Raw genomic sequence first — 10029 nt, 5'->3', positions numbered from 1 at the left:
TTTACGTTTTTACAGGATCTTTAAGTGACTACTTATTTTTTGCCTAAGATAATGCAATATTTTTTACCAAGATAACTCACATAGATAAATCGTATAAAAGATATTGGCCCTAAGTATACACAAAAAATGTTCCAGAAATTAAGTATAAAAAGAAAAATATTTCGCAAGAGTTTTCTGTCATTTTTATCACTTCCAAAATACCTCTTGATATGACTTTAAAATATTTGCGCCGATTGTGATTCAAATGCTAAAGAATAATCAGGAATATCGTCTGTTTAACCTTAAGAACAAAATGAAATTATTTATCCAAATTGACAGTGAAGTGCAACCTATACAACGGCTCCCACAAGAATACTAACTGATGTTTCTTTTATTCCTTCTCTTCTTCTTCGTCTCCTTCCGCGACTTCCTCTGGATCGGAAGACTTCCCTTGGAGGACGGAGGCTTCGCCAGGGTCACCTTCGTAGCCGACGAGGAGGGCTTCAAACCCTCCAGTGATCTCCTCCCCACCCCCACCCCCACCTCCCTGAACACGTCCACAGAGCTCCTCAGGATCGCCGAGGAGCAGAGGGCTCAAGGAATCACTTTCGAATAAGGATCTTGCTCGTCTTCCCCAGGAATCCTGACTGTCTCCTGTGAAATCTCTCTCTCTCTCTCTCTCTCTCTCTCTCTCTCTCTCTCTCTCTCTCTCTCTCTCTTCCTGAAGGTGAAGAGATGACCAAGTCCTTTCTCGTCCCGATCAACTTACTTATCATTGATACAGATGATGCAAAGCTATGTACAGTTTTTCGCGCGTTTTCAATAAAGTTAATCAGCTCAGTAGGATAGAAACGGAAATTATCGCCTCCTTTCATTCCTCATCCACTACAGAACAGAACATTGAGTCAAAATAAGAGTGAACAAAATCAGCGACATCTCTATTTGATTAACTGGAGTTTTCACTTGAATCAAAACCTCAATTAAGGGTCATCCAGGGGCGTAAAGTAATGATATGCAATATGAGGAGCATATGTATTTATAAAAAAAAAAAAAAAAAAAAAAAAAAGACGGGAGCATTAAAATTTGTATACATGATAAAACAAGTGAAATATGCGCCGAAGTTTCTTCTACGGCGCAATGGAGTTTTCTGAGCTTTGTCTGTAAGCAAGGCCACCGAAAACAGATCTATCTTTCGGTGGTCTCGGTCATACATGCTGGTATGTGCCGTATCTATGAAACTTTAACCACTGTCCGGTGGTGGCCTACCTAGCCTACTCATGCCAGGCGCAAGATTATGGCGAAATTCAACTTTGAATAAAATCAAACCTACCCAAGCTAGAGGGCAGCAATCTGGTGTTTAATAATTGAAGGGTAGATACTCAACATATCAATTTGCAGCCCTCTAGCCTCAGTAGATTTTTAAAGATCTGAGGGCGAACAGACAAAGTGCGGACGATAGACAAAGCCGGCACAATAGCTTTCTCTTCACAAAAGTTAAAAGTATAAATCAAAAGAAAAGTTACTTGAGCAAACTGGAATAATCTGCCACCATTAAAAACATAACTCATATTTCCACTAATGAAGACCAGTTTTAGCCCTAAACTTGAAAATACCACAGAATTTAAAACTATTTCTCCACTCCATGTATCCTGATTAGAAAATGTATACATACTTACGTACATACAAACATATATATATGATATATATATATATATATATATATATTATAAACATATATCTATATATATATATATATATATATATCATATATATAGAATATATATATATATATATATATATATATATAGTACTATATATATATATATATATATATATATATATATATATATATATGTAATATATAGTATATATATATATGTAATACTATATGTATATATATATATTATATATATATATATATATATATATATATATATATATATAAAATATATATAAATATATTACGCCACAATTGACTTCACTAAAACCTTGGTAAAGACATACACCAAAAAAGGAATAATAACTGATGAGGTCTTTTGCACCTCCTGGGATTTGATCAGGGAAGATATTCTACAAACAACGATTGACAGACATGAGTTGGCTTAGTTAATCCAGGTTCCTAATCCCCTCCAAGGCGTGGAAAACACTTACCATTTATGGTTCCTTTAGGGTGCAAGCTATTCCCAAGTCAAAATAGGGAAAACAATATTGTGACAATATATACAAATATAAGGTATAAATAAAGGTATGAGTCACGAAGGAAAGTGAAACACAGGAGTAGCTGCAAGATCTTTCGACTCAACGTCCTTTACTTAGCAGGACTGACTGGACATACATGCGAACTGAAAGGACAAGGAAGGGTCGTATAAGTGACCGATAGGGATTATAAGAAGATTAGTACCTAGGATCCAACACACCTGGAGAAAGATCTTGTAGCTACTCGGTGTTTCACTTTCCTTCGTGGCTTAAACCTTTATCTATGCATTTATCACGTTTGCCCAAACTTTGCGATGATTCAGTTATAACATATATATAGTATATATGTTTATTATTAACCCACGAAGATTGTTTACGGCTAATTAACAAGCGGTAATTTCCCCTAAATACAGCACAATTTTCTTTTCCTAAAACCAAAGAAAATCTCACTTTCTTCACTCTTGTAGAGTTAAAAGAATAAAAAATCAGAGCTTCTTCGCTGCTCTGTATTGTAGTGAAACAACGTAATGCCCGGGCATAGGGCTTGTAGTTCCATACCCCATACTCCTGTCACAAAATTATTATGAAAAATATCGCCTGACTCGATCACGGTAACTGAATGAAGTACAAAAAGAAAAAAATCTTATATAGTAGATTTGTTCTATGAGAGATGTCTCGATGCCACGGCACCCACTGGGGCGAAGGTACAGGAAAGAAAATGAAAGGAATTCAGGCCAAAGGCCCAGCACTGGGACCTATGGGTCATGCAGCACTGAAACGTAAACTGAAAAAAGAAAGGTTTGAGAGTGTAACAGGAGGAAAACCTCAAAGCAGTTGCAGATGAAGAGAGGGTGGACAGCAAGAAGGAAGAAAGAGGATATGAATAGATGTACACTAAAAAGGAATGAAACGGGTTGCAGCTAGGGGTTCCTGAAGGTACGCTGCATAAGAACCTTAAGAAGCAATGCCTACAGTGCACCGCGTGAGGTGCACTGACGACACTACCCTCCGACGGAGAGGGCGAAGGGAAAGGATGGCAGGAATGAAAAAGAAAAACATTCATTGTTTCTGGAGAAACTGAAGGAATTAAAGCGAGGAAATGGACGACAGTCAAAGGATTACCAATACTCTGGAGGTCGTTACAAGCTTCCAAGTGTTGGTTGGTTAAGAAAGGGGTTATGTGGGGAATAAGGCGAACAGAGTTGAGTGGAAAAAAGGCATTATTGAGCGTTTGTTTTAAACATATAACCCTGAATGGAAAGATGACTGAGGGGTTCTTTGTATCTAAGTCTGTGCATGGTTGGGTTTGGGAACGTGGGAGGGTGATAGGCACGAAGAGCCCGTACCCAGAGTTTGTTTTTATTGGCGGTGGGGGGGGGGGGGGGTTTGTCTTTGTTTCCCGAAACTGGATCTTTTCTTCTAATAATTGTCACTGCATATATAAGTATATATGACATTCCTATTTACACTCTTGTATTTCCTACCAATAAAGAATGATGTTGATATTTAATAACGAAATTTTATATATAAAAAAAATTGCCAAAAATACAAAAGATCGTTTATTTATTAACTTTGTTAGTAGAGTTCAATGAACAGGACAGTCAAAGAACATATAGACTTCCAGAAATTTTGGGGGGATCGTTCGACCACCCGAACACCCCCTTCCCAAACCCCTTCCCTGCCTCCCTCACCTCGGTACAGGCCTGATGCAGAGGCAAAAGTGACAGAGGAAGAAGGCCGTTGCGGTAATAAAGAGTTCCAGCAGTGAATGGAAAATGAAGTCTCTCTGGATCATCAGACCACCTTTTCCCTACCATAGGATTTTTGGATGCTGGTATTCCTTGCATTGATCTCTCCCACGGTTTTCTTGATGCCTTAGATTTGGAATTCTTTACTGCTTCTGTGTTTTTTGTTTTGTTTTTGTTTTTTTGCCTGTAAATAGCCTCCTGCCTTTCAGAGGCTGCAGGTTTGAATCACATTGACATTTCACCTTCCTTTTCGTTTTCTCTTTTTATCTTCAGGTCTGGGCTAGATAGGGGCATGAAGTCGCATGTTCAATTGGCATTTCTATTCAACAAGGAACAATTTATTTCAGTCAGACATATACCAAAATATTACCCAGTTAATTTCGGTGAGTTATTTACTTTCTTAGGAAATCTTTCGCTGTTCAAATTCAACCTTCGGTGTTGGATTTCCTATGAGCGAGATCCTAGGAATATTCCCAAGGAATATTCCCGATAATTATTCCTATCTCACGCTCAAGTATATTAGCGATTCGTATAGTATTTTCGCGAGAATTTAGATGTCGTAAGTTCGTGTCTCTCCCAAGGCGATGTAACATAACATATTATTTTAGAATTTTGATCGAGTAAACAATAATATTCTGTTGATGGATTTTCCTGTATAATAAAAGATTTGGTAATATCATTTTCGTGTTTTTTGAATATTTCGTCGTAATCACGATTTTACTCTTTTACAAAATCGATGAATTCGATTTACAAATTCTTTATCTGTTTCACAGTCGATGAATGAAAAAAGGAGGTTCTTATCGATTGAATTAAAAATGTCGAACGTATTATACCTACGCTTTACACAAATAGTTGACTCATGTGTCTGAGGCATAAACAGAATTGTGCTTTCCAGGACATATAAGCGAAAAGGCCTTTATGAATTTCGTAAAATGTTATTGTAATTATATTTTGGTAATGAAACCTATTCCACATGGAACAAGCACACAGGAACCATTGACCTGAAATTCAAGCTTCCAAAGAATGTTGGTTTCAACCTCCCACCACAGACCCCACACTGCGCAGAAATGATCATGATTCAGAGCCGGTTATGTTTACTCGCCTTGGGGAGAGACACGAACTTACGACATCCGAGCGGCATGTCGTGGCCACTAGCGAACATACCGAAATAACATGTAGTTGGATTCGACCCCTCTAAAGATTTATTGACTTAGAAGTGTATATCCAATGAGGTTTATCAGAATGTTAATCCAAACACAAACACATTAAAGACATTTTCTTATCTGTTTTCATTAACATGACAGAGGTTTCAGAGTTATTTACTATAATAAAAGATAGGAATATAATGATGTTTATATATGTGTGTATAATATATATATATGTATATATATATATATATATATATATATATATATATATATATATATATAGTATATGTATACATATCTTCTTTATCTAATTTGTAAACATAAAAGAAACGAGGATACAAAAATTAAAATCTATGTCTATATGCACGTTAATGTGCAAAGGAATCTCTCTCTCTCTCTTCCTCTCTCTCTCTCTCTCTCTCTCTCTCTCTCTCTCTCTCTCTCATTATTTAAAGACCCATAAACCTTCACACTCATGACCTCCTCCACTGTTGATATTCTCCTCACTTTCGCTACTTAATGGGAGATGCTGTTTTTATCCCCATTCGTTCCTCACATTGCCCCAAAATCCCTCTCCTTTCTCTCACCCCCTTGGCTCCCTCCCTCCCTCCCCCCTCAGTGAGGATTTCAAATATGACTTTATTTCAGACATAAATCCTATTATGGTAAATCCCTTTGACTGACAGCGTCGACATCTCTCGTTTTTTACAGTTACCTGACCTACTTAAAAACGTCCCTGAATAATGCACATCACGTTCTCCCAAATTGTTTTAAGGACTTAAAACGTCTCCTCAAGCAATCTATCACACCCCCAAACCCCCAAACTTACCCTTAGACACGACTCACCCTTCCTTTCCAAGCACAGATTCCCAGTCAGTAGTTATAAAAGGAGCCTCTTCCTCTGTCATCAGCATCAGTTCCCTGAGCATCATAGCAGGATGAAGTTTGTGAGTACCTCATCTCCCTCTCAGAATCATTCTGGGTCGTCTCATTGTTTTGTGGTTTTTCAATTCAAACGGCTACTTATATACGAACGCGGCTGCCTAAGAACCAGGGGATTCCCATCTCAGATACCTACGAAAGTGGTTACTTCGAACACGGCTACCTTCGCACATAGCTAGAAATACCCTTTATAAGAAGGTATACTAATCGGACACCAGCTGCCCTCCCCGTCAGGAGGGAAGCTGCGCCTCGATTAGTTTAGATCTGAGCTGCCGATGTGCCCCCGTTCGAGATAAGGATGAATAGCGTAGCTCTGACAGATCCATAGGTCTGTGAGTCGACTGGTTTATTGGCGGTCGTTCATGCGTAATTTTGCCAGTTCATCCTAGACAAAAACAGTGACAGTTTTCTAGACTTATATTGGAACGTCAGTACCCAAGTGCCGGAGATTCTTTTTGGGGTTCCTTTACTGCCAGTTAGGAAGGCTCTTCTGAATTTTACGCTGAAGAGGGGGAGTATATCTCAGTAGGTTAAAGGATTCACCTGTTTGCAAGGTACCTATTTTCACTCTTGATTTATTTACCAGAAAAGATAGATGATTATTATTTTTTTCAATTAGAAGAATCTATGGTAGTTTTTATACCTTCGGGCAGAAACGATTTTACTGTAAATTTAATTGAAGATTTCTGCTCTCATAAATGTAATGAATCCAAATTGATTATTCATACACAGGCAGGTAAATGGACACACAATTTAACGTGCGTATATATATATATATATATATATATATATATATATATATATATATATATATATATATATGTACAACATATATATATATATATATATATATATATATATATATATATATATATATACGTGTGTCTGTGTGTGTGCGTGTGTGTGTGTTTGTGTATGGGCGTGTAAATGTACACGTACCGTGAGAATATATGATAACAAGCACTGAATATCATCCACTCACGACCTCACAAAGACTTCTGTTTTGTCTCACTGAGTGCCATGTACTAACTGATACGAGCCTTCACTATCTTCATTTCCTTCTTCACCATCATAATCCTCCTCTCTTCTTCTTCCTTCTCCCTTCAGGCCGTTCTCTTCTGCCTGGCCGCCCGTGGCCTTCGCCGCCCCTCAGGAGGACGCCCAGATCCTCAAGGACGAAAGAGTCGACAACGGCGACGGCTCCTTCAGCTACTCCTTCGCCGCCGACAACGGCATCGAGATGGAAGTGGCAGGAACCCCAGGATCTGAAGGACAGAGCAACATGGAAGGATTCTACCTGTGAGGGAACCCTTCGTCTGCAGTCCTTCGGGACGCCTTTTGTATACAGGATCTTCAGTTTCCTTCTTCACCATCATAATCCTCCTCCCTCTTCTTCTTCTTCTTCTCCCGTCAGGCCGTTCTCTTCTGCCTGACCGCCCTGGCCTTCGCCGCCCCTCAGGAGGACGCCCAGATCCTCAAGGACGAAAGAGTCGACAACGGCGACGGCTCCTTCAGCTACTCCTTCGCCGCCGACAACGGCATCGAGATGGAAGTGGCAGGAACCCCAGGATCTGAGGGACAGAGCAACATGGAAGGATTCTACCTGTGAGGGAACCCTTTTGTCTGCTGTCCTTCGGGACGCCGCCTTTTGTATACAGGATCTTTTCAGAGATTCCTTGTGCTTTCCTTAGGTTAATCTCATATTTGGGGAAAATTGCTGAGTTATAGAGTCCTTCGGATGCAAATAGGATGCAAAAGATTATAGGATATTCTGGTAAACTGCTTATACTTTGTTGAGGATAATTCCGTGAAGTTTAATATTCTAAAAATATGGGATAATTTGGGTACGTTTTATAGGATCGTCTAAGATGTGCATAAGTTTGTATAAGATAATTCAAGGTGTAGTTAAACTTCAGGTTTACGAAATCCTATAGTATATGTTTATAGGATATTTTGATAGGTTATTCTTCACTTATCTTATCGATATCCCTAATATTTAGTTAAAATTTTTTAATTAATGGATTATATTGTGTTACGTTTTACAGGATCTTTAAGCGACTACTTATTTTTTTGCCTAAGATAATGCAATATTTTTTTACCAAAATAACCTCAACATAGATAATCGTATAAAATAAGATATGGCCCTAAGTACATACACAAAAAATGGTTCCAGAAATTAATTAATGAAAAATATTTCGCAAGAGTTTTCTGTCATTTCTATCACTTCGAAAATACCTCTTGATATTGATTTTTGAATATTTGTGCCGATTGTGATTCAAATGCTAAAGAATAATGAGGAATATCAATGAAATCATTGATCTAAATTGATAGTGAAGTTTGTATGAGATAATTCACGGTTTAGTTAAACTTTAGGTTTAGAAATCCTATAGTATATGTTTATAGGATATTTTGATAGGTTATTCTTTACTATCTTATCGATATCCTAATATTTAGTTAAAATTTTTAATTAACAGATTACATAGTGTTACGTTTTACAGGATCTTTAAGCGACTACTTATTTGCCAAGATAATGCAATATTTTTTACCAAAATAAACTCAACATAGATAATCGTATAAAATGAGATATGGCCCTAAGATACATACACAAAAATGGTTCCAGAAATTAATTATTGAAAATATTTCGCAAGAGTTTTCTGTCCTTTTTATCACTTCCAAAACACCTCTTGATATGATTTTGAATATTTGTGCCGATGTGATTCAAAATGCTAAAGAATAATGAGGTCAATATCAATGAAATCATTGATCTTAAATTGACAATGAAGTGCAACCTCTACAACGGCTCCCACAACAATACTAATTGATTTTTCTTTTATTTTATTCCTTCTCTTCTTCTTCGTCTCCTTCTGCGACTTCGTCTGGATCGGCAGACTTCCCCTGGAGGACGGAGGCTTCGCCAGGGTCACCTCTTCGTAAAGGCCGACGAGGAGGGCTTCAAACCCTCCAAGCGATCTCCTCCCCACCCCCACCCCCTCCCTGAACACGTCCACGAGCTCCTCAGGATCGCCGAGGAGCAGAGGGCTCAAGGAATCACTTTCGAATAAGGATCTGCCTCGTTCTTCGCCAGGAATCCTGACTGTCTCCTGTGAAAACTCTCTCTCTCTCTCTCTCTCTCTCTCTCTCTCTCTCTCTCTCTCTTCCTGAAGGTGAAGAGAATAGACCAAGTCTTTCTCGTCCGATCAACTTACTTATCATTGATACAGATGATGCAAAGCTATGTACAGTTCGCGCGTTTTCCAATAAAGTTAATCCGCTCAGTAGGATAGAAACGGAATAATCGCATCCTTTCATTCCTCATCCACTACAGAACAGAACATCGAGTCAAAATAAGAGTGAACAAAATCAGCGACATCTCTATTTGACTTACTGGAGTTTTCACTTGAATCGAAACCTCAATTAAGGGTCATCCGGGTCAAGCAATATTCTCCGTTTTATAATCTGATTATGCATTGTTGCCTTGTGATGCACATTTCTGTATCCACATTAAAGCCGTAAAGTAATAGCAATATGGAACATATGTATTTATAAAAGGAAGACGGAGCATTGAAATTTGTATACATGATAAAAACAAGTAGAATATGCGCCGAAATTTCTACGGCGCAATGGAGTTTTCTGAGCTTTATGTAAGCAAGGCCACCGAAAACAGTCTATCTTTCGGTGGTCTCGGTATAATGCTGTATGTGCCGTGGCCTATGAAACTTTAACCACTGCCCGGTGGTGGTCTACCTAGCCTACATCATTGCCAGGCGCAAGATTTATGGCGAAATTCAACTTTGAACATAATCAAACCTACCCAAGCTAGAGGGCAGCAATTTGGTGTTTAATAATTGCAGGGTAGATACTCAACATACCAATTTGCAGCCCTCTAGCCTCAGTAGATTTTTAAAGATCTGAGAGCGAACAGACAAAAGTGCGGCACAATAGCTTTCCTTCACAAAGTTAAAAGTATGAAATCAAAAGTTACTTGAGCAAACTGGAGTTATCTGCCACTATTAACA

The 10029-nt window shown here is 38.3% G+C and overlaps 1 long non-coding RNA gene and 1 pseudogene across 1 annotated transcript; both read left to right on the top strand.

Annotated features, from left to right (window-relative positions):
* The first annotated feature begins 640 nt into the window (after positions 1-640).
* Positions 641-9308, top strand: LOC135200127 (uncharacterized). Its single transcript, XR_010311208.1, has 2 exons — positions 641-706; positions 9178-9308. It is a non-coding gene; the product is annotated as an uncharacterized LOC135200127 (long non-coding RNA).
* LOC135200125 (cuticle protein AM1159-like) lies at positions 5989-9308 on the top strand (annotated as a pseudogene).
* Positions 9309-10029: the final 721 nt, after the last annotated feature.

This window comes from Macrobrachium nipponense, chromosome 26 (assembly GCF_015104395.2).
Source record: "Macrobrachium nipponense isolate FS-2020 chromosome 26, ASM1510439v2, whole genome shotgun sequence".
NCBI classification, from domain to species: Eukaryota; Metazoa; Arthropoda; class Malacostraca; order Decapoda; family Palaemonidae; genus Macrobrachium; species Macrobrachium nipponense.
The sequence above is the reverse complement of the archived record's forward strand: the minus strand, read 5'-3'. Positions and strand labels throughout refer to the sequence as shown.